This window comes from Buteo buteo, chromosome 2 (genome assembly GCF_964188355.1).
Source record: "Buteo buteo chromosome 2, bButBut1.hap1.1, whole genome shotgun sequence".
Taxonomy (NCBI): domain Eukaryota; kingdom Metazoa; phylum Chordata; class Aves; order Accipitriformes; family Accipitridae; genus Buteo; species Buteo buteo.
In genome coordinates this window covers 67,362,138-67,385,877 of record NC_134172.1, presented here as the reverse complement: position 1 = coordinate 67,385,877, position 23,740 = coordinate 67,362,138, and the positions used below count along the sequence as shown (strand labels likewise).

Below are 23,740 nucleotides of genomic sequence, written 5' to 3'. Positions count from 1 at the left end.
GGGCAGGAAGTATTCTGTATTCTGGCCAATTTGGGAAAAAAGTCAGCTAGTGAGCATGCACTGATATTTCCCAAACTGAAGCCCTTCTCCCTCACATTACAGCCCAGGTTGTATTACAGACTAAAGGGTAACACTAGGAAGAAAGAGCAGAATTGAAGCCCTTGACAGAAAAAGCATAACTTGTAGTAGGGATGAGAGCTTCAAGAAGTCAGTTGGGATTGAAATCTCCTAAGAGGAGGATGTTAGGGAAAAGGCAAGGATTAAAAAGTTTTAGCAAGAAACAAAGCCTATTTACCGCTTAAACCCTTTCATTTCTGTCCTCCACCTCCCAGATAATGGGGCTTTCCTCACTTGTTAATTAAGCTCTTTTAGAGTTTATTGACTGAGGGCAAAATTGCCCCTGCAAACAGATCCTTGATAGCTATTGCAGCATTTCTGTGCCACTACTCTGACAAATGGAATCCTGTTACCCAGCTCTGTCAAGGGACATCTCCCCTGGATGAGAGATATTTGAATAGACCAATATGACCAGCTATCCTAATCCTTCAGTAGTTACCCAAAAATTTCACTAGGGACCCAAAAGCAGCGTAAGTATAGCCAAAAGGAACCCATTTTTCGTGACTGCATGGGAAAAACTCTGTCTCGTTATCACCCAGGTCTGAAAAGATGCTTTAGTTCATCTGCTTGTATAAGCAAGATGACGATTACTAATTTTTTTATATGTTTCCCTGATAATAACTGTCAGGCTTTTTTTTCCTGGGAATTAGAGGGTGGCATGAAAAACTTAAATTAAGGTTACAAATTGAGGTGACCATGCCATTGTCTACCTACAAATGGAGAAGGGATATATAGCAACATTGACCTTAAAGATAAATTAATCAATTTTGAGGCTTCATTGCCAAGTGAATCCAAACATACCAAAAAGGCAGTAATAGAGCCCTCAAGCCAATTGCAAAATTGCATTACCTTCAAAGGAAGGATCATCTGGCCCTCAAAGTGAAAATGCTTCATAATAACATCAGTCATCACAAGAGTTACACCTATATTTGAGTAACAGGGAGTGGATTAGTCATCACTTGGTGAGCAAACAAAAAATGAATTTTTGGGTTATAGTCCCACAGAATTATCTGGTTTCCTGTAAATTCACTAGAAGGGAGGAAAACCACAGACTAAAATCTCAGCTTGGGGTAATTCTATATTTCGTGCTGAAAAGGGGTCTGTACAGGACATTGCTGAATAGACAGATAAACCAGTCAAATTTTAAGGTGTAGAAGCCAATATGACTGCTTGAATCATCTCCCAATCTCCTGTTCAGCTTCTCATCTACTTTATTTACACAGACATATGTGATTTTGTTGCCAGCTGGTGATTTGGCAATAAAATGAAATCTGAGCCTAATGTGCCTAGAAGATTTGTTTGGAAAAAATAAACCCAAGATAAAAAAAACCAAACTAAGTAGTACTTGTTTATAGAAACATTACGGTACCTTTGATCCTTTCTTCTGTTCTGCTTCAATATGCTTGAGTAAAAAGAAAATACGCTGTAAATTTCAGAGAGCAGCATGGGGGCTCCTGTGTTTGTGTTGCAAAGACAGACTGAAGCCTTTAATCAAGACAAACTCCTGTAGGGCAAATTTCCCAATCCAGCATTAGTGTGGTGGTGTTGCTAGGTGGATCCCCATCCAACCAATCTACAGTTCTTGGAACTTGTCTGACCCATTTCTGTGGCAGGGCAGCCTGCAAAATCATTTGGTCATGGGAGAAGGTGGGAAGACAAGAAGGTAACACACAAGCAATGAAGACATAAGCTAATAAGCACATAAATACATAGAAAAATAATGCAGGACACTTAAGAATGGCTGAGACACTGAACTAGAAATACCAAAGCAGAGATATAAATATTATAGAAAATATAGCATCCATATGAAGAATGTTTCACATACCCACGACCCTGAACAAAAACACTAACAGTAAGTCCCTTGACCTTTTCCATACATACACGTCAGACAAATATGTACATGCTGCTCTTTAAAATCTGATATTTATTATATCTCACATCAAAGCCTAACTGCACATGGTCAGATTCTCATGGAATATGAACATGCAATAAACATGGGGTGGGGGGTGGGGAAGCACTAAAGCTGCCTGTGTTATAGAAGTCCCAGTCAGGTAATAATACCTAAAAATAGTGGATACTATTGTATATGAAATTGCTGAAATAATTACACTTAAAAATCAGATGTGCAAATGCACCGTTAAGGTCTATTAGGACACCACCTTCATAATCTAGAATTTTTCATTGCAATTCAGAGTTAGTGTCTTCATAGGAAAACCAATGGCTTTTCAAATGATTGTCCAAAGTGTATAAGGTACATAGTACTATGCTGTGCCACAAACTGAAGTATGTTGGGAAATAAAATACAGTACTCAATTAAGTATACATTTTAAAAATACAAAAGTATTTCCATTAAAAAACCTGTTTTCAAGCAGTGTGACGTATTCCTTTCAGACCAAAATCTTGTCCCTTTTCACAGGACACCTGTGAATATACTCAGTTGATTCTGAATTCTCTGTGATCAGATAGTTACAGTTAGGGACTCTTAACAAAAACAAATCAGAAAGAACTCCAGAATGGCCAAGGAAAAGCGTCATTTGCCTCTGCAAGGATCCTGTGCATAACTGATGAAAAATAAATTAATTTTTAAAATAGAAGTTAGAAAACATTACCAAACCCCTGAGTTGTGGAAAATAAGCAGCTGTACTGTAACCCAGCACCCAGTGCACCCAGGAGTCATGGAAGAACATGTGGAGAAATGTATACTGTTGCAGCTACTGCAGAAGGAAAGGGTTTAATTTAGCTGCCTCCTCACATCAACATGCTGGAGACGGTATCAGGAAATCCCACAGCAGCCACCTGATGTATCTATGTGGGTACTTCCAAAGTCTTCTCCACGGTTCCACGATTCTGCTAGGTCAAGCCTTTGAATGCAGATGGTGCTCCACGGATGGATGGACTGATTTATGTTCTCTCAGTTAAGGGGCCACAGCTCAGAAGTGGCTGATTGCTATCAGTTTAGAGGGAGCAGGAATCTGGGCCTTCTCCAGCTTTGTAAAGACAAGTGGAAGCCATATGCAATTTCCTACAGCCATCCAAAGAGAGCAGGAGCTGAAAGGTAACTTCCCCACCCATGTGGAGGAGTTTAAAACCTGCTGAGAACTTCCCTCAGCCAAATGTTCGGGCTCCCTGCGCTGTAGTGATTTCTGCAGCGTTCTCTATCTTTGAAACATGAGCAAGTTATTGTTGGCATACAAAGAAGCTGGCAAACTGTCATCCCATGATTCAGCATATCAAGAAGCAAGATAGCATAATGAATCATTGTGCAAAAGGGTTGCGCAACACGGACTGAAACAGTCCATATAAAAGCACTGTTGTATTGGAATGGAAATGGCTTTTTCGTGGAAGATACCCAACTGCCAAAAAAAACGTTGTATAACTAATGTTTTATGAGCTGAAGATCCAGAGGCAGATAGAGGCACCAATGCTAGGACCTCGCCTACTGTGACACAGACATATGAGAAGATACTTTGGTTTGCCAGGATGATTTGTTTACAATTGTAACATCTGGTACAGAAGGTTTTGAAAGAGATTAATGAATTGGAAAGAGGAGAAAAGAGGTCCTGCATCTGATTTAAACTGCACTGTGAATTGGAGATAATGCATTGGAGTCAATGCAGATAACCTGGCACAAAAACCGTCCTCAATGCAAAGAGAAGCAGAGACAAAGAGTGTCAACGTACAGAGCCTTATTGCGTTTCCTTATCCAGCCCGTGGGAAAGTCTGCAATAACCTCAGGCTACTTCAGCTATTTCCATCATACAACTGTCTTTTCACCCCTATGGCATTGCCCGTCCCCATTAATTCCTCCCTGAGTGCTCTGACAGGTCAGTGCTCTGACATCCTAGAGGATGCCAACACTGCACCCCATAAGGGACCATGCCTTTTGGCTATTACCACCCCTCCATCTGCCTTGGGAACAGCTCTCCAGTTTGCTGACTGGTTATGTTGAGCTGGTCTCCCTCAGAAGAGCACCCTCACACCCTTCCTCCCAGCCTTTCCTCCTTTCTGGCAAAGAGAGAGCATCATTACTAAATGAAAGGCTCCAAAAGGTTCTTTTCTTTTAAGGTTAAAACAAACATCCAGCCTTTAAAAACACAACTCAGTAGGGTCTTTTTGTTGAAAGAACTGATATCCTTAGAAACGAAAACCTTCTATTCCAGGATTTTTCAGCTTGCCTTGGGTTCACGGACTACTACTAAGAAATCTGGCAAACACGACTAAGAAAAGCAAGTTCACACTTCCCATAAGGCTGTTCATTTGAGTGGCACTTCTAAGGGGGGCAGCACTGCCTCTGGAAAAAAAATTTAGAAAAACTGAAAGGCACTGGGCTTTCTTTGTAACTGTTATTTGTGAGCTGATATTGCACAACCACCAAGCAGCACGCTTCCGTCCTGGTCTTGGGGACGAGGCCTGCCCACACCAGCAGCTGTGCACCACATGGACTGAGACCAGCAACTCATTTTGCTGAAAAGCCACCGGCCTGTCATCAGATGGTAACGGTGACTGACCCTGGGCAGACTTGCCGTGATAAGCCAAAGAGAAAAAGCTCTGCAAATCATTAGCCATATCCCTCTGCATCCTTCAGGCATCCAGTCCCCATCCTCTACTTCTTTTAATTTAGATAATTGGTTTCAATGCCCTGTTTAAGTTCTGTTTTCCCTGCCTGTGTTCCCTCTTTGCTTCAGCTTCCTCCCTGCTGGCTCCCTGCTTCCTTGCCCAAAGAGCTGTTTTGTCACCATTTTTCATACTTTATTTTCCTTTATATCTGTTGACTGGCTCAGATGCTATTAATTCTCTGTAATAAAGATGGGAGACACAGGCAGCAAGGGAGGGAGGGCACACTGTTAGAAATAAGGTAAATAGATCAAACTTCCACCCTACACACCTCAAATTATGGGAGCCTAGAAGTAAGGCAGTAGTTAAGCCACTTGTATTGGCAAACCCGTCTTTCATAAGCATGCAATTTAGATTTAATAATATGCTTAATGAATGGTAATTAAAAACAAATTGCAATTAAAACACTATTTAATGAGGTTTAACAGTGATGTGATAGATATGTATCTATCACCAAGTTCAACTTCAATAAATATTTTCTTAATAACAAACTGGCATTTAATTAGCACGGGAAAAATGTTGCTGTTAATTCTAAATTAAATTAAAATATACTTAGGGCACTTACCCACTTAATAGTATGTGTTAATGAAAAATATTTAAAAGGCTTTTTCTTTCCTTTTTTTTTTTAAGGTTAATGGTTACAAGAATTAAATAAAAGGAATTTAATTGATTGCAGTATATAAAGGCATGATCCAGCTCTACACATAAACTCTTCATTGATTTAAGAGTTTCCTAACCCACAATATCTACACTATGACACATGTAAACGAACAAACAATCTGTCTAGAATTTGAAGTTTAAGTTTTAACAAATGCGACAGTTTACAAAGTCATACTCAAAATTCCCACCGCACCTTTCCCACTAACCTTTCCATGTCATTTTACGATCCCATTATCATAAATATCTGAGCACCTGCCAAAAATTTTAAAATAAAGTGTTTTCTTTCTTCCTGCAGATTTAAGTTTGAATATTTCATAGATCTTTATTTGTTTAGTGGGAGAGGGCAGGAAAAGTAGTTTAGTATTTTGATCTTAGCATATGTCAACTATTTTGTTTGAAACTGAGGTCTGTGAAATCTTTATTCTCATAAAAGGTATTTCAGTAGCTTAAGCCCTGCAGATCCTATCTGTCTCCTGTGCTCCCAAGACTCCTTATAGTGACTGATACTTTAATTGCTCCAGCACTCATTATGACTTGGACCAAATTCAAATAAAACTTTTTATAGTGAAAAATAACTTTTAGGAGAAGAAAAAATTTTTGCAGAAAACATGGATCCCTAAAACATTTAGTATTTTTGATCAACTGGTTGGAACTGGGAAGAAATCATTTTGATAGAGCCTATGGAAACACAAAATAAAATCTGAAGAAGTATTTTATAACTCCCTTTTTAGACCTTTCTTTACTGAGTATTTTAGGCCAGAAACTGGGAAAATCCCAAACCAAACTGTTTTCCTCACAGGTAGACCAGGAGCCCTCCTTCTGTGTCTTCACAGTACCTACCACGAGGGGTCTGGTTCACAAGAAGGACTCAACAGTAAGACAGATATACAACATAAATGCAAACAGTTCCCTCAGGCAAAAAAAAATGACTTTTCAATGTTTCACTCGGCAGAAATTTTGTAAATAATGACATTGCTGTATAGCAACATATGTCGCATATACAGGTATGTTTTTTATTATCACTGACAGTATGTAACGTACCTATTTGCAGACAGAAATAAGCTTATAAGAAAAAATGGCACAACATTAAATGTAATTTAAATGAAGAAGGAAAATGCATTAGGGCAATGTTTGCCCTAAGTTCACTATGGCTTCCTTTCCTTCTTTGTAAGTGGAAAAGACTTACAGGAATTAGGTATTAAAGTTACATTTTTAGCCCTTAGCTCTGTTGCTCTTGAAGACAACATCAAGAACAGGAGATGATAAACATAAACCTGGTCTCACTGGATAGCTTCCCACTTAATCCCACCAGCAGCTGCTTGTCTCAAACCTCTTCTTTTTCCTTACATATCACAAACAGACTAGAATGAGGACTACTAGTTTTAAACTTCAATTATTTTCTGTTGGACTTAAAGTGCCAATCTTAGTTTAAAGTGAATGGTCCAATGTTGCACAGTATTATTTTATAAAGCAAAAGAACCAGTCATAGAAAATAGGTAACAGATAAGCAATGTGAGAATGAGTTACCGAATATAGCATATAATATTATGCTACACATAAACAGAGAGAAATAGTGTACATACCCAGCCAACTCACAATTGATCCTGAAAGCTCGGATATGTTAGTTGCAGAATGTGCAGGATGTTTTCCTGGCATGTTCCATCTTCAGATATGATGCGGATAACACTTAACATTAAATAATGCTCCTATGATTCCAGTTTTCAAGCATTTCACAATCCACTGCTAAATGTGACATCCTGAATGAAACAAATGACTTGATTAAGGACTTATTAACATTGAAACAGAACTGACTTCATGAATTATGACAGGTCCTACTGTACATGTCACACTGCATCAGAGCTGGAAGCGAAGATATTGTCCTTACTTCAGAAAAACACAACTATTTAGTTAGGGATATACCCACTCCACAGCAGTAGGCACAGAGAGAACCTGGTTCCAGCAGGCAGAACAGAAATTCACATCCATTTTTTCAGCCCAGTGTCTCCTAGTACACAGTGGTGGCTGTTGTGTATCTTACCACACTCCTACTTGGATGGAACAAAAAAACATTTAACTTGAATAAAATATCTGAGCATCTTACGAAATTAATAGTTAAACCAATGTGCTTTGAAGAAGACAATCTTCCTTCACTTTCTCCATTTAAACTACTTTCTTAGAAGCCAGAAAGACCCAACAGGGACCTTGGAAAGATGATTTATGATATAGATTATTGGATAATGGCAGAAATGCCCCAGTATTGCACCTAGTTTTGATGCCAAGACCCCAGCTACAATGCAACCCACAGCTCAGTGTCACCTTGTTCACAGCATACCCAATCATCTCATGAAAGCTCCCAGTCCCAGACAAACCGTGGAGTTGCCCTCTGAAAAGTCTGAGGGAAATCCATAGGGTTTTGGCTATGTCAGTAGCTGCTGCAGTAACTATGATGTTTAGATGAAATTGAAATTCAATCAGATTTGTCTTCCTGATCACTTGAAGGCTTTCAAAAATTCCACTGAAGATGCAAGAAAAGAAAAAGGAGATGGGAAGCACAGAATCAGAAGCTCTGAAAAATAATTTGTCTCAGGGTTGGCTAGACTGCACCAGTCATTCCGAGCCAGGAGAGCTAATGCTCTTACCAAGGGAAGAGCAAAGTGCCATCACTGATGCCACCAAAGATCTAAGCAGTCAGGAACTAACCCTTCTCCCTTGAGTGTTTTCTTCCAGAAATGGTAGAGAGGTGCTGATTAAAGAAAGATGGTGCTTTAACACTCTCAGCTTGTGGCTAGCAGTCTGGCATCTCTAGTGATGCTCAGCTCAGGCTGAGACAAACAGGAGGCCCATGCCAAGTTGTTTTGCAGTCAGTGGCCTGTTGCCAGAGTGTCATTTTTCACAGAAAGGACACAATACCAAGCAATCTGGCTGAGAATGAATAAAAATGTCATCTGTGTTCACTCCACTTCACGGGCTCGTGCAGTATTGTTCTCCTCGTGTGCAATACAATTCCAATTGATCCAACAGATACATCAAGATGCTTCTCAGGGACCTATTGGTCAGTCTTCCAACACTGACAAGGAACTCACATCAAACTATTACATTTTATAACAGTGATAAAAAAGGTTCATTTCTTTCACAAGCTAGGGATGGTTTATTTTTTGCCTACTGGAAATTTGTCTCTTCTTTCACCCAGCAAAAAAGCACAAGAATTAGACAATGAGACAGCATGAAAAAGAAACATGCTTAGCAGAAATAGCAAACCATCAGATTTGCACATTGCTGGAGATACAAAAGGAAAGATGATTGAGAGAAGGCTGCAAAGCCAAAAAAGCACTGACAAGATTTATCTGCCATCTGCAAAAAAGAAAGGAGCAAACAGAAATAAACACACGCGTGAGAAGGCAAGAGGAATGAACGGTGGTTTATTATCATGGGAGACCTTTCACTGGCTGAACTCTAAAGACTTTACTGATACAGAGACATGGTTTTTGAAACAGAATATATGTAAATTCTGTCCTCAGCAACCATGGCTGAGTATGCACAGTGAGACAGCCTGGTCTTGGGCCCTAACCCAGGAAAAGCATACAAGAGGTACCCAAGGAGCATAAGAATCACAGCTGGCTTTTATGTGCTTCCCTAGAGAGGGGTCTCCATGTTTGACTGGCCATTTGCACACCATCTGCATGTGCTGTTAGGACAAAGTTGGAATAGGCAGTTGTGCAAGGTAAAGAGGATTTTTTTTTTTCCCCTGGTTAGACTGAATTCAAGATGCTAAGCACTTCTTCATTGTTGTTCAACCTCCTCATCTCCTAAAGATAGCAATGGGTGTTGGAGGTATTGCATAACATGCAGAAAATCCCAGACAAATGGGCTGTACCAGCTGGTACTAATGGGAAAGAGCTGTATGGAGCTGGGGAAAGAGTAAAGCTCCCTTTGCCATCTCAGTGTATTCCTGCCAGCAGCTACTGATACGATCTGATTCTAAATGCAACCCTCAAGACTAGATTTTCATGCTTGGAGAGAGATGAGGAACAGCTTACAACAAGTCTCCATGAACCATCATAATGAAGAAACTAAATATCAGATACAGCAAAACACAAGCTGGCAACAGGAGAGCATGCATTCCTCGCCTACTGTTGTGCAGGGAACAGAGGCGCTGGATATTTAAAATTAGGAGCTTTTTTTTTCATTTCCCATGAGAGGGTTCTGCATCCTCACTGGTGAGTAAAACATGCTCTGACAATAAACTCCTTGAGCAATAAATGAATTTGTGTCTTGGGGAAAAAAAAAAAAAAATCATCAGAGAATGCCATAGAAGACCTCTGTGTTTTGAAAGCTGAAGAATGACCCAAAGAATAAGAACAAATAGCACTGAGAAGTCATGCCCCTTCTCTCCCATCCCCCAAGCCAGGGTCTACTCTCCATAAGCCATCCCTGAACATGATTTGGTAACCCCTGACTTAAAGTCACCAGTAGAGCTTCCCCCATCTGCCTTAGCCATTAGCATCAGAAGCCATGTGAATGGGAGCTGCAGGGAAGATACCCCAGCCATAATTGTATTCAACACTAGCTTGCTCTGTGACCTGAAGATTCACCTGGCTCCAGCCTGTGAGAGAAAGGCCACGGCTTTATACAGTGTGGTCTGTCACCTCACTGCAACAACCAGGCACAGTACCACGCTGATGCTGTCCTACCCAGAGAGAAAGGGTAGGACTGACAGCACAACAGCAGAACGGGATTCAGCATCCAAGGTGCACTGCACAAACCATACACGTGATACATCACTTAAAAAGGGTCTGCAGAAAGAAGTTACCATAAAGTTTCCATTCCAAAGCACTAAAATCTTACATTTGCTTATTAAATTTCAGTTGGGGCCCCAGGCAATTGAACAGAACACTGGTCTTGCTAGTGCATTTTGCTTTGCTTACTGCTACTGACATAGAGCCATAACTTACATAAAGAAATTGCAAAGCTTACGACTTTAATCTTGACTAACCATCCCTTCCACCTCTGTCTTTCAGGATAAAACTGACATCCCATTTCAGGTTTGGTTTTGCGTTTATTTTTTCTTTCTTTTCTTTTAAAAGCATTATGGGAATGTGGAACAAAAGAAGAATACCATATCATCTGTTTAAGAGCCCCTGAATCAAAGACCAGTTGAGACAATGGCAGGATTCTCATGTATTTTGTAGGCATTTAATAATAGCCCAATGAGTCCAATTGGAAAGTTGGTACTCTCAGGGGCCTGCTGGGAATCTGTGCTCCCCCTGCTCGCCGGTGCTTTCACATGGCTGCATGCAGAGATGTATGGCAGCCCTGAGAAATCCCCTGGCAGCCTGAAGCTCAGACCTGCAGCCTCACTTAGCTGTGCCCACAAGGAGCTGGGTGCTGTCTTAGGGCTCTGCTCCTACGTGAATGCTGCAAAATGGGGTCTGAGATGACAAAACTTGTTGCAGTTGTAGTTCCCACTCTTTGGCAATCGTTCTAGATGGTACAGTCTTTAAAGCCCTGACCCTCTCTCATGTGTTTGTATAATGCTTGACGCAGGAAGGAAGGGTGAATTTTCTAAAGAGTTCAATAAAAATCTGATTCCCCATAAGCTAGGCTTCAGGGCTTCAAAGAATTGCCAGCACTAAATGCTCAAAACTTGTCAGGTCTCAGAAAGGCTTGAAATTGGCTTGAAAATCATGAAAGAAAAAAAAAAAAAACAAACCAAATAAGAAAAGGAGGGGACTTTTTTTTATTATTATTATTTTGCAGCCTAGAACATAATCACCACATCATGTTTCAAGCTCTCTTCCACCATACCATGAAGACTAGAATGTGTGGATTTGCACCTCTATAAAGAAGAAATGTGCTGGGGTTTATTTTTTGTGTATTAAAAGTGAGAGTTCAAAGAAATAGCAAGATTACAAGAGCTCAGGCTTTAAGAGAAACCTCAAGCATTACTGGAAAGATTCACATTAACATTACCAGGCTTGGTACCTTCGTACTCTTCCTCCAAGGCCAATAGTCTCCACTCACAGCACAGCTGAAGATGATCTTCCCTCAGGTAGCACTACAGAGAAAGGGTTAAACAGTGGCAAGAAGAGATCAACAAGCTTTTAAAGTATGTGGTAAACAAGGAGGTTAACACCACTCAGCTGTTTACTGCAACCCCCCAAAATTATACTGGGTAATTAATATATTAGCCATTCTTCAGTATTTGGTAATTCCAAAGGTTTATTCCAGCCAGTCAAAACCAGAAATAGCACATCTCAAACAAACAACAGGAGCAGCACATGCTGGAATTGAGCAGCAGTAGAGCAAAGAGCCAAAGCATATGCTTATATCTGATGAAAGGGAATGCACACATGCTTAAAAAGTTAAGCATGGGGTTAAATATTTTGCCGGATTGAGACCAGATGAATTCCATAGTTAGTTTATTGTTATCATTACTACTATCATCATTACTACTGAACGGAGAACAGTCCATGTTAAAAGCTGGCTAACCTTTTTCAAAATAATGTTTTTGTGCAATTTATCCAGAATATACTGGCATTTACATATTTCAAGTCAATGATTCAAAAGAGCAAGATCAGTGACTATCCAGTTTCTTATGACAAAGCTGAGCAGGTCTCGCTGCTACTTTGCACTCGAGGAACGGTTTTGATAATCTACAGTACCTTAAGAAAATGGTGCTAAACACTAAACGATGAAGTGGAATGTGCAACAAGTAAACACTAGCAGGAATATTTGGATATGCAGAGCAGCAGAACGAGGGGACTTTAGGCATTCCTATGTTGTTTGTTTTTAAGCAAACTGTTCCTGCTGTAAAGAGATGGTTAAGAGCAGATGTTGACATTCGAAACTCTCTCTCTTTTTTTTTTTTAATTTAAAATACTAATACTGGATAATATTACAAAAGATGAGATGATAGTGCTCCTTTAGAGAGATTTATTCTCTACTTTTTTTAAACCGACTGGCATTTCAGATGTTCAGGAACTGTGACTGTAGCACATCTGTATTTTTATTTAATTACTTTTTTCCTAAATGAGATTACAACATGTCACGTGATGTCTTTCAAACCAAACACCTGTAGTCAGAATTAGAAGCTTCACAACTACCACTGCTTAAGTTCCCAGGGGTTGGGGAGGTGGTGGGGAATTGTTCAGCTCAGACTCAGGGAAAGCTGGCAATCTCATCAGCAGCGTTATCAAGGCCTCTCCAGATCTGAATAGCTTTCCTGTCTGCATATTTTTATATGTATGTATATATACTTATTTATTCATTTTATTTTAAGGCTAGTTCCAACAGGAAAAAAGTAATAGAACAGTGAGAATTTCCTGTGACAGTATAACGAGAAAAAAAAAAAAAGCCCATTAAATAAAATAAACCTAGACAAAGCCTTATGTGAAACTGAAATAAGGCCGAGATGCCCCAGGTGCAACATGGGTCAACTGTCCTTCTTACAGCTCAGCGCTGGAAACGTGCCCAGCTTTTGTAAAAGGTCCCAAAGCCACGGTAGAAGGCTCAAGATGTTCACTGGCCTTGGGCTACACACTTGGCTGCTGCAGAGGCAGCGACCTTTGTTCCTGACACAGGGCTGGGTTATTATTTTTTTGGTTTTCACAGAGTTTTTTCTTCTCACAGGAAAAAGGACTGCTTGGCAATTGGTGTTTGCAGCCTGACATTTTGGCATCTGATTTTTTTTCACAGGGAAAAAACTCTATTTAGAAAATGGATTTAAGCCCATTGTTCATACTGGTTTCATGTGGCTGGCAGCTTCAGGAGACTGTGGGCGGGAATATAGCTGCAGAGCATGCTGCAAAGCCTTATCAGTATGCTTTTGATCCTATCCTGCACAGGCCAGAACTGGAGAGAGGGCACTGTGGACTCTACGTACAGTGACAGGCTTCCCCAATGAACGCCCCAACAAGAATAAGAGTGGAATTGGATGTGGACCCATGGCATTACTCTATCTCTTCTCATAAACAAACTTCAGCTCATTTTCTGCAAGTCCCCCAGACTTTCTACTAACTGGCAATGATTTCTGAAGAGAGTGGACAGAAGACCCAAAAGTGGAACTGCATAATTCTGGTCCCACCACTTGCCATCCTGCTTTTTAAGCCTTTTACCTTCATTTTAATGGACAACGGAGCAGTGAAAGGGCCCTGTGCAAGAGGCATGGAGTAGGGAGCGGAATCCGCTTCTCCACATTTTTCCAGAAGCAAGTGAAACCCGTCAACTTTCTCCAGGATCAGTGCTTGTTCAATGTCGCAGGGGTAACAACAGACCAACGACAAGAAACACGTGGTGTTATTAATGCTTTCTTTTTTAATCATTGTTATTATTTTGTATTACCATAGCACCTGTGGATTCCTTTCACGGGACAGTAAGCCACAGTGACAGGCACCATGCAAAGCCAGCAGAAACAGATGGTTCTTAAACCAGGGAGTGTTCACTCCAAGCCAAAAGCCAACAGATGATGTTACAGGCAAGGGGAGTCCATAGAAACCACCAAAGTCCACATAGTCATCACAGAGCTCAGCACGCCAACAACTTCACTGCTGTGAAGGTTTTATAGCCATCTTAGAAACTGGGAAGAGAATAATGAAGCTGCATTAACAGCACAGGAAAACACGAGGGCACTTTAAAATTTGAAAAACTAGGCAATAAAGAGTGGCACAGCGGGCTTATCAGAGGCCCAAACCAACATCTTAACCACAAAATAAAAATACTATACTGGGTGGAGAAAGGCCATGAAAGACCTTGGGAGCAAAGACAAGCAGATTATGCTCAATATGTTCAAGAGCAGAGACTTGCAAGAGAGATGCAGTGCAGGGCAGGTGAAGCAAATGATCTTTTTTTGCAGCATAAAGAACATGCATGAGCAGGATGAGACTAGATTTGCCAAGGCCAGAATTAGCTATGTTGTAATAGCGATTGAGGAGCATGATAATGACAGCCTGAGCAAGCATGTGAGCCGAGAGGGGGACAAAAGTGGTAGTATTTTAGAGAGGCTATGGAGAAACAAGTGGCAAGAGTTCGACACCATCTGGAGGAATGAACCAAGAGAGACATCTGAGTCAAAGATAATGTCCACGGGTCCGAGTGACAGGCAGGATCATAATATTGTCCATGGTGCTTAAGAAAGAGGGGATATATGGGGAAGAGCCTTGTTTTAGTTGTGTTGAGTATTAGCCAACAGCTGGTCATCTGCAAGGAGACATCGGGGGGACAGGAACGCCACCGAAATGGGAGACACGTGTTGTAAGCAGGTAGGTCTCTGTAGCATCAGCACAGGGACAGAAGCTGAATTTGAGTTTGCAGAGAAAATTACCAAGAGACATGGTGTAGAAAATTAAAGGACAATGACCGAAAGTAAGTCCCTTTGAGCCTCAAAGGAATGCTAGCAAACACTGGGGAGTGCCTCTGCTTTCCTTACATACTGCTAAATTGCTCCCTCCTGAGAGGGCTCATCTCTAGTTCTCATAAAAATACTCCCAAGAAAGTAGCTGTGTGCTCTCCAACCTTCATGCTCCCCCTTTTAAGCTGAAATTAAGCAATGGAAAACAGGGCAACTTTTCCAGCAAACATGATTTTACAGCACAAGCTTCATCACTCCTCCTTTCTTCTCTTATTATAAAAGAGTATTTTTGTTTGTTTAAATGGGAAAAACAAACAAAGGAATACATTCCACAATACATGCCCCTATCCCTCACCCACAGAAACACTCCTAAAACATGAGGTTTACAGCTTACTGCTTGAGAACTCCCTTTCATGTCAGTACCCACATTGAAACCTTGGCAGGGCAAAGCGGCTGAACCAGTGCCCACTCTCTGCTGCCACCCCAAACTTCCTTCTCCTTCCCTCTTCCTAAACACTGCCTCACCCTCCAAAAAGTCCCCCACGGAGAAACAAACCAAAGTTCAACTTTGGCTTTATGTAAATTAAAAAGCAGAGCATTTATATGATCCTTCACCCTGCCATCAACCTGCTCCTTCTGCAAGCTGCAAAAGTCTCATTGATGTACAAGAAGCGATTATAAGGTTGGTCCTGAAGGCAGATATTGCATGTGCCAAAACAGACATGTTATTGTATGTACAATTACCAACGACCTGCTGCATCGGGCTTCTAAATCTTGCAATGTTTTGGCAGCAGGCACTGTGTCCAGTTCCACTTCAAAGCTACTTCTGTGCTTTCAGAAACATGGTAAGTGCTTTCTCTAATTACTATGTGTTTCCAGTATGTTTTTAATCATTATTGGATTGAACATAACCCACAGAGATACAGGAGTGTAAACATGAGCAATAATTATTCCAACCTCTTCACTGGTTTCAGGTAAAGATCACACTGTATATTTAAAGCTGCTGCTCATTTATGATGGTCTGTTTTAGAATCATATTATCCTGGCTGTTTCTAGTGGAGGCCAACTAAAGGTTAAGGTCTGTAGAGGAGGGGAAAGCATGTTTTAAAATTATTTTAAAGGCTTTTAGTTATTTAAAGTCAATGCCTGTGACCTGTTAAGAATCAGCAAAGATGAAGACATCTGCCTTATGCTATTCCAGAGTAAACAGATCTGCTGCAGAACTATAATACAACTTAAAGTTGGAATTTCAGTTTAATTTATGGTAGACATGCCACTGGCATTTCTCAGTGTAGAAATGGTCACGTTAGTTTTAATCAAGCTAACACGGGTGCTAGAAACACTCTGAACAGGGCAGCCCAACACTCCCAGATGTGCTAATATTTGCCCTAGTTTTCAAGAAACAAGTGGGAGAGGAAGGGAGTGTTTGTCATTAAGGCATGACTTTGAAAGAGCCTCTGAGGCCTTCGGTCAGTGCCACATTCACCAAACATCCCATGTAATACAGTGTCCTTTATTATACTCTTCAACCCCATCTCCTATAAGCAAAGTATATGGCGTACAGTTTTTCCCATATAATTTTGTAGTTACTGGTCACTTTTCCGGCCACTCAGCTAACACGGCTAGGCTACGTGCAGATAAATAATACATGCTCAGAGCTTACCTCTAGCTTGCCTGTGTGCCTGACTGTGGTCACAGCATAGTGTGCAGTCACCCCACGCATGCATGATTTCTTGTTCAGAGACTGTCCCACATTTAACCATTTCAAATCTGAGTCATCTATCATATAACAGGGACCTACAGCCTTCCCAAATCCTTAAAATAAGCTTGAGGGCTTAAACACATGAAAAGGCCAAGCAAGTGCTTGCTGATGTGCAGTAAATGTGTGTATACATCACTCAACGCACAGCAAGTACAAATTTGAGCCAGTTTAGCTGTTTTTTCTTGAAAGTTGAAGTACCATAAAAGACCTCGCATTTACCATGGACACAAGCCATGAATGTCTGATTTTGTGTGTCTAACCCTAAGCTACAATCTTCCCTGAGCAAAACTGTTTGAATTGTTTTCATCAGGAGGTATGTTTTGTTTGGGGTTTTGTTGTTTGACTACTATCTTGTTTTAAAAAATATTTTTCCTTGTTTTTCAGTGAAATACCAGAAATGGAAAATTATTGTTGATATGGTTTTAAAACCTTGTGATTTTTTTACTTAATTTTCTTGGTAAAATATAAAGGAACTATCTGGCCACTGGAAAGTTTGAAATAAATATAATATTTGCAAAATACCTTCCAAAAACTTTTTTATGACCTTCCACCAGACCTGTTCCAGTTTATCCTTGGCTCTGATGTGGAGCTCCTGGGTGACCTTGTGACACAATTTGCTGTGCACCCATTCCCTATTTGTCGAGATAATAGGAATCCTAGTCTCCAAATAAGTGATATTTCATCAGAAAAGTGACAGTTCATCAGACTGAAGGTTACTGCAGACATATGTTGGTTTTGAATAATTACAGCTTTTGTGGGAAATATTTCCCCAGTTCAAGATGGAGATTCCAGTGAAAAACAAACAAAAACCAACTCAATCATCATAATCACAATAGTAATAATAAAAACCCCAAAACAGGCTAATTCAAACTATACCAAGGCTTTGTTTTTTCACAAGTTATCTGGCATAAATAATAGGCCAAGCTTTGATCATGGCCGCAAAGGTGGATTTTCATTGAAAGTGTGCTAACACCACCCACCACTCATGCCCAAACCTCTAATATGTAAATGAAAATCATTAGGCATGTACTCCAAACAAGCTGACACCCACTTTCATGGGTGCAGTCCAAGGCATGTCCCAAACTGCTGCACGAAGTTGGCAGAGGCACAGAGGGCTCCCATCAGCCCCACTGTCCATCAGCCATCTGTGCCCACAGGTGGAGATGGGAAGAAAGAAAGGCTCCACCCTGTTCCCAGAGGATGGGTTCAACCTCTTCCCCCAAGTCAAAAGAGCTAAGCCAGGCTCACAGTCTTCAATTCATAAGTGTTCATCTATGAAATCAGATTCCCACCCCCCTCCACTAAGAATCTGCTATTTCAACGAAGCACAAGATGTCAGGATTTTTGCCAACATGAGCACAGCTGTCAAAATCTCATCCTTGGAAAGAATCCCAGATAGACACATGTTTTACCCCAGCCAAAATGGTCAAACTTTGCAGAGAAACATTCAGAGAGGAAAAAGGTTCCATATTGTCACTGCAATAGCTTGGGATTGCTCACAGCCAGACAACTGGGATGCAGTGTTTTAATAGCTGAACCATTAAAAGCAACAGGCATCTTGCTATTAACAGCAATAAGAACAGATTCAGTGCCTTTGGCACAAGATTATCAAAAGCAGCATTGTAGGAAAGGAAATAAGCTTGTTTGGATTTGGGAGACAACAAATAAAGGGGAAAATATGCTTGCAATTTTCTATTTCTATAGGATGTTTTTCTAAATATCTTCAGCACTTTTGCCTGGAATTTCCAATGGAAGCCTGAGAAGACTTGGGTTTATATTGTCCTTGGGTTCACGTTCTTTCAAGCCTGCCTGGAAATCCAAGCTTAAGAGACTTGGCTGCACTTGCCATCGGTGCATCGGGGAGAATGCAGAAAGCTTCCTCTCTGGATCATCCCAGGGACTAGGGACAACCAGAGCTCTGCAGCCCTCCTGGGCACCGCCGCAAGCAAACTGGCATGGAGGGCAGGGAGCAGGAGACACTGAGGCTGTGGCCTGGCTGACAGTGCAGACCTCTCGTGTTCTGCGTTTGGTGGGGACTTTGGGAGGAGGATCCCTACCCTGGAGTTTTGCAGCTTCCCATTTTGAACACATGCTGTCCAGTTTGAACTGAGCAAGATTCCCAACCCCTGAGCAGGCGAGCATCAACCTGTTTCTTCTGATTTGAGATGTGAAGAGAAGAAATAATTTTTCTCAGGTCACATATAGGGGCAGTGGCAAAACTAGCAGAGGTCCAGCAACTCCTTGATTCTTTGTGCAAATGGGACCTGTATGTGTTGCCTTTCTTAGCATGGTTCAATTTGCGTGCAAGGAGCAGTCAGCCAGCAAGAGGTGAACTCCTTCAGCTGAGGGGGTGGGGAGGGGAGGTGGCATCAGAAACGGCAATCATTATCCTCTTTACTGGAAAACGTGTATCTGAATGGCCAAATTTACTAGCTGTTCCAGATCTTTATGAGATTTATGAGGCTTAAGAAAAAAATTTACTAGGAAGACATAAAAATTCAGTGGTTTGAAATGGAAATGTTTGCAAGGGACTTAGGATCAGCTGGTTTCAATTGCAGTCCTGTCTGAAGCAGGGAGGGCTTCACTTCAGGGCTGAGGACCTCAAACCTCTCCTGACCTGACCCTCCAAAGACAGCTAGAGATTAAAGCTGACTAGAGAGCCAATGCTCCATCATTGGGAGGAGCTGTTGTACCCCAGATAAAGGAAAAACACAGATAATGGAGATGATGAGGAGCACATGGCAGAGACACTCAAGCCTTCTTGTGCAAACTAGCCCAGTCCTGCAGGGCCAGTCCTAAGCTCAAGTTAATAATATCTGGTGAATCTAAACTGCTTCATGACACTGCACCGCCCACCCCGGCACTCCTGGTTTACTGGGGCTTATTAAATTGCATGGAAAGCTAAACCCAAGCTGGCTTTCTGCATTTACACCCTTCTGGGGGCAATACAACCTGATCTCCTGGCACACAGAGCTCCGGGGAGCACAGGGCAGGGACACCTGCATGGCTCTGCATTTTAGCCCCTGTGCTCTCGGCGCAGGACTGGTTCCCAGCAGAGGCATGTGAACATCTCTGTACCCTGCTCCTTGTTTTCCCTCTGTTCACAGGGAAACCCCTCCTGGTTCTGACAAAGCACATTTCCCCAGACTCAGCCTCTGCCTTCACAGAGGCAATCCCAAACTCTAAACTTGGTGAAGAAATCTTATCTCTGGGCTGAATTTGACCCAGTGCAAAACAGAAACTGAATTCCTCTCCAAGCATAACAGACAGGACAACAAAACACTTGGAAAATGTTGTTTTTCCCATATCAGAAGCCCAAAACCACATTACACACATCTCTTAATGAGTGTAATAAGCTTTAACTTAACAGCCTCTGAACTGAGCTCATCATCCATTTAGAGTAATATTCCCTTCAGTGCCTTGTAGGGCATGTTGAGATAGGTTGGCCAACATTTAACACCTTTACATTTGCCAGCATTTGTTCCTGGCTCTGAAACAAACACAAAACATGCTGAAGATTTCCAAAGGGTATCTGAGGGGGGCGGGGAACTGATGCAGACGCTGCTGATGAGCTTATCGCAGTGCTCACACCCCTCCTCACGTTACAGGATGCTTAATTACAGCAGGTTCTTGTGGGATTCACACCTAGCAGCTCACAACTGCTCCGCTGGCAATTAGATTTGGTGTGAACTGGAAAGTGCACGGGGTTCCTTCTGCCTCCCTCCTCCCCCCAAATTACCGGAGAATATTTCCCTTCCTTCTTCCTCTTATTTTGTCTTGTGTCCCACAGACCAAGCGTGTAGCTGCCTGGCTCACCTTGCTGGCAGATACTCACTGAAAACAGCCAGGCAGTTCCCAGTTCATAATCCTTTTCACTGGGACTGCCTGCAATCCTGTGTAATTGAAAATACCAAACACTGCATTCTAATACGTATGAAACTTCTTTTACGTAAAGCCCTAGAGAGTACGATGAGAGTACTGCTGTCAATACAAGATTTCCCACAGTGGATCAGCTCACCTGCCCAAGCTCCTGCCTCTGCACTGGCTCACGCTCAGCAGTGCCACATTACAAAATGTACTTGTCAATATTCAGCATTGCTGTCTGAGGAGACACAGTTTTACATAATTCTGCTCAGGCATCATTTATGTCTTGAAATGTCATTTTTGGCTCACTTTCCCTAGCTTGCACATTACTTACAGTGCTTACTCGTGTACCGATGTTCAGAAAATCATCTTGATCTGGTTCAGACATCCAACTTCACAGCTTGTCCTGATAGCATCTTGCAGAAGGGAGTCCACAAATTCATCTTGCTCTGTATAAAGACATATTTACTTGTTAGAATTAACATTGGCATTATCTTTGCAAGATCTCTTATTAGACAAGCATGATTATGAACTTTTTTCTGGCCCTCAAACCTGTTTACTCAGGTAGTTTCACTTAGCAATTAGGTTTTGAAACACAGTAACAAACTTCACAGTCTACTTCTAGCAGAAGTTAGGAGCATCTCACAGGTTAAGCTGGTGCTTTGATCAAGATTTCTATAGAACTGGCCAATCATATGGCCTCAAAATCTGTAAGTGCGGGCTTGGACAAAGAAATGCAAATTTGGGTCTAGCTTGGAATACACTGAATTATGTTTTCTTCATCATCAGCAGCAATGTGAACTATTGTCTAGAAGGAAAGGCAATTCTGGCTCTTACCTACTAGCTTGTTGCATGACACGAAGCTTATGCAGTTTACTCCCAAGCAATGCAGTTCAGTGCACATCAGGCTGTAGCTGTGGTCCTGCTGTAGTTTCTCCAGGAAAGTAAATGACTAAGGGGTGTTTGCCAAGCCTCAATCTTTCAAGAGGCTCTTTCCCCAAGACTCCAATTCCCTTCTCCCTGTCTGTGATTTCAAAAAGAAAGTTTACTGTTACTGACATAGTATTAGAATTAGCTAAAATCATTTGCAATGCAGGGAACTGTTAACTGCTTTTCACCACATGAAGCCCCAAATCAATCAAGGTCCATTGTCATCAGTGCATAACAGGGCATCCCATGGTCTGAGAAACTTAACACCAAGGTTTTTTTCATTTCCCCAGTAATACGGAAACAGGCTTTGATATTTTTTTTCACATTTAACTATATTCAAATTTCTTAGATAAATGCTTTACATGAACATATTTCAGCCAGCAGACTGCTTGCAAACTCTTCACATTGATTATTGACCGAAGTGCCAGTGGTGATCCATGACCTGTGCTGTACAACTGCTCACCTAAGCCACGCAGAGATGTTTCTGTTCACGGTTTGCAAGAGTGATAGCATAGACTTGAAAGGAGGGTTTCAGTAGCACACAGGCAACCATTTTCATTAGTATTGCTGATTAATTCACCTTCTTTTCTGAGAATTTCCATAAAAAGAAAATTAATGGTGATATGAATAAACTGGGTAAGGAATAAATGCAACTATAGAAGTTTTTGTCCTTAATCTTATTAATATTTTCCAGTAAAAACACTTATATTTTCACTGGCATTCCTCACAGGGTAAAGTACTATCCAGCCTAACAAAAGAGAGCTCAATGTGAATTTCTGGTTTTTTACTTAGATGTGTTTTTATTTATATTGTTTCCACATTTAAAAATTAAAGAGCTATTCCCTGATAAAGCATTATGCATATTTATGTTTACCTGACTATAAACTACTGATAACTTCTTTATCTGTCAGGTACTGCATTCATGAATATATATTCAGCTATATGAAAGACCTTGGAGTTTAGATTTTTTAAAAAATTAAACACACCCTTATAACCAAATTTAGCCTTTTTTAACTGTTCTGTATTTACCTGTATATTTTTTAGTCCATTATCTAAATGCCCCTATGTTAACCAATTACTTAATGAGCAATGTTATTAGGAAGGAAATACAATTTTCCAGAAACCTGAGAAACCGTGAAGACTGAAATAACAAAGCAAATAAATCAACCAACTTCAAATCCCTCTCTTAGTGTTTATTAATACACAGAATTGTAAACATTTTCTCCAGTATTATTCCTTCTCCCTTTATCTCCAGCTCAAATGGATTTGTAGCTCAGGTCACTGTAATATACTGCACTATAACACATTTTGCCTGAAATTTCCAGTAAAGCATGCAGCTCTTTTTGGCTTTCTACAGGCATCAACTACTAAGACTTTCAGGCCTCTCTTTAAATCTCAGCCTTTAATACTGCTGGATATCACAGCACATATATAGATTTACTACTATAGCTCTCTTTAACCAACTTAAAATAAAGCATGACAATATGGCATAGCCACTCTGGGCAATAGGTTACTGCAAAGAAGATGTATTTGGCCTTGAAATTAATTGTTGGTATTTTCCAAATTTTTCAAGATCACCAGGACATACATAGAAGGGAAAAAAATAAGAGGGGAAGAGAAAGAAAGACTGCTTGTAAATGGAGACAGATCCTTCTTCAGATGTCATTCAGGGGATATCTGGTTTCACTGGTCAAGTACAGTTTGTCTAACCTGACTTCAAAATCATTGTTTGCCTCTTAAAATACCTTGGTTGTATGAGACAAGATACGAGTCTTTAGGAGGCTGGCAGGGTGAAGAGAGGCAGAGAAGGAGGGAGACAGAAAGTCAACAGATCAATAAAAGCACTTTAGGATAATGGCTCTACCTCGAGCAGACCAGGTCTGGATTCTAGGCCAGCACCAGCACTGCCAGGAAATGTGCATTTGCATGAATGAAACATCAAATCCACATCATCATGGCAGAAAGTGAGGTCCTGGTTCTGTCCCCATCCTGTTTCAGGGGTGCGCTTCCCTTCCTGCTCATCCTTGATCACACCTGCTGTCGTGCCCATAGTCGGCAGGACCAGAGTCAGGGAGCCTGGGCAAACTGAAGATGTGGGTTTGAACCTTTTTGGAAAGACAGTAAAAGAAAGCATTAGGACAGAGCGGAGTGAAAAGATAGGGGCACAGAGATATATCCACATTTGTTCCCCCCCTCGCACCCACTTTTTTTTTTTTTGTCATGCTGGGCAGTCACATGGAAACAACAAGGTGCCTGAGTCAAGTCAGAGCTGATCTTCCAGGAGTCAGCGCCAATATACCGCATCTGGGCACTGTCTCCAAAAGGCTTCCCAGCTCAATGGAATTTTATTACAGTAAGGGCCCCATCTACTGCCAAAAATTTGCAGTGAAACAAACAGCATATTTAAATATCTTTTGTTTCATTAAACGCTTTCATTAAATAACTCC

The 23,740-nt window shown here is 41.1% G+C and overlaps 1 long non-coding RNA gene across 1 annotated transcript; it reads right to left on the bottom strand.

Moving 5' to 3' along the window:
- Positions 1-1,539: 1,539 nt before the first annotated feature.
- Positions 1,540-23,343, bottom strand: LOC142028702 (uncharacterized). Its single transcript, XR_012649662.1, has 6 exons — positions 23,158-23,343; positions 21,201-21,387; positions 20,698-20,812; positions 11,362-11,446; positions 6,975-7,148; positions 1,540-1,736 (listed from the first exon to the last, which is right to left on the bottom strand). It is a non-coding gene; the product is annotated as an uncharacterized LOC142028702 (long non-coding RNA).
- Between the last annotated feature and the right edge of the window lie 397 nt (positions 23,344-23,740).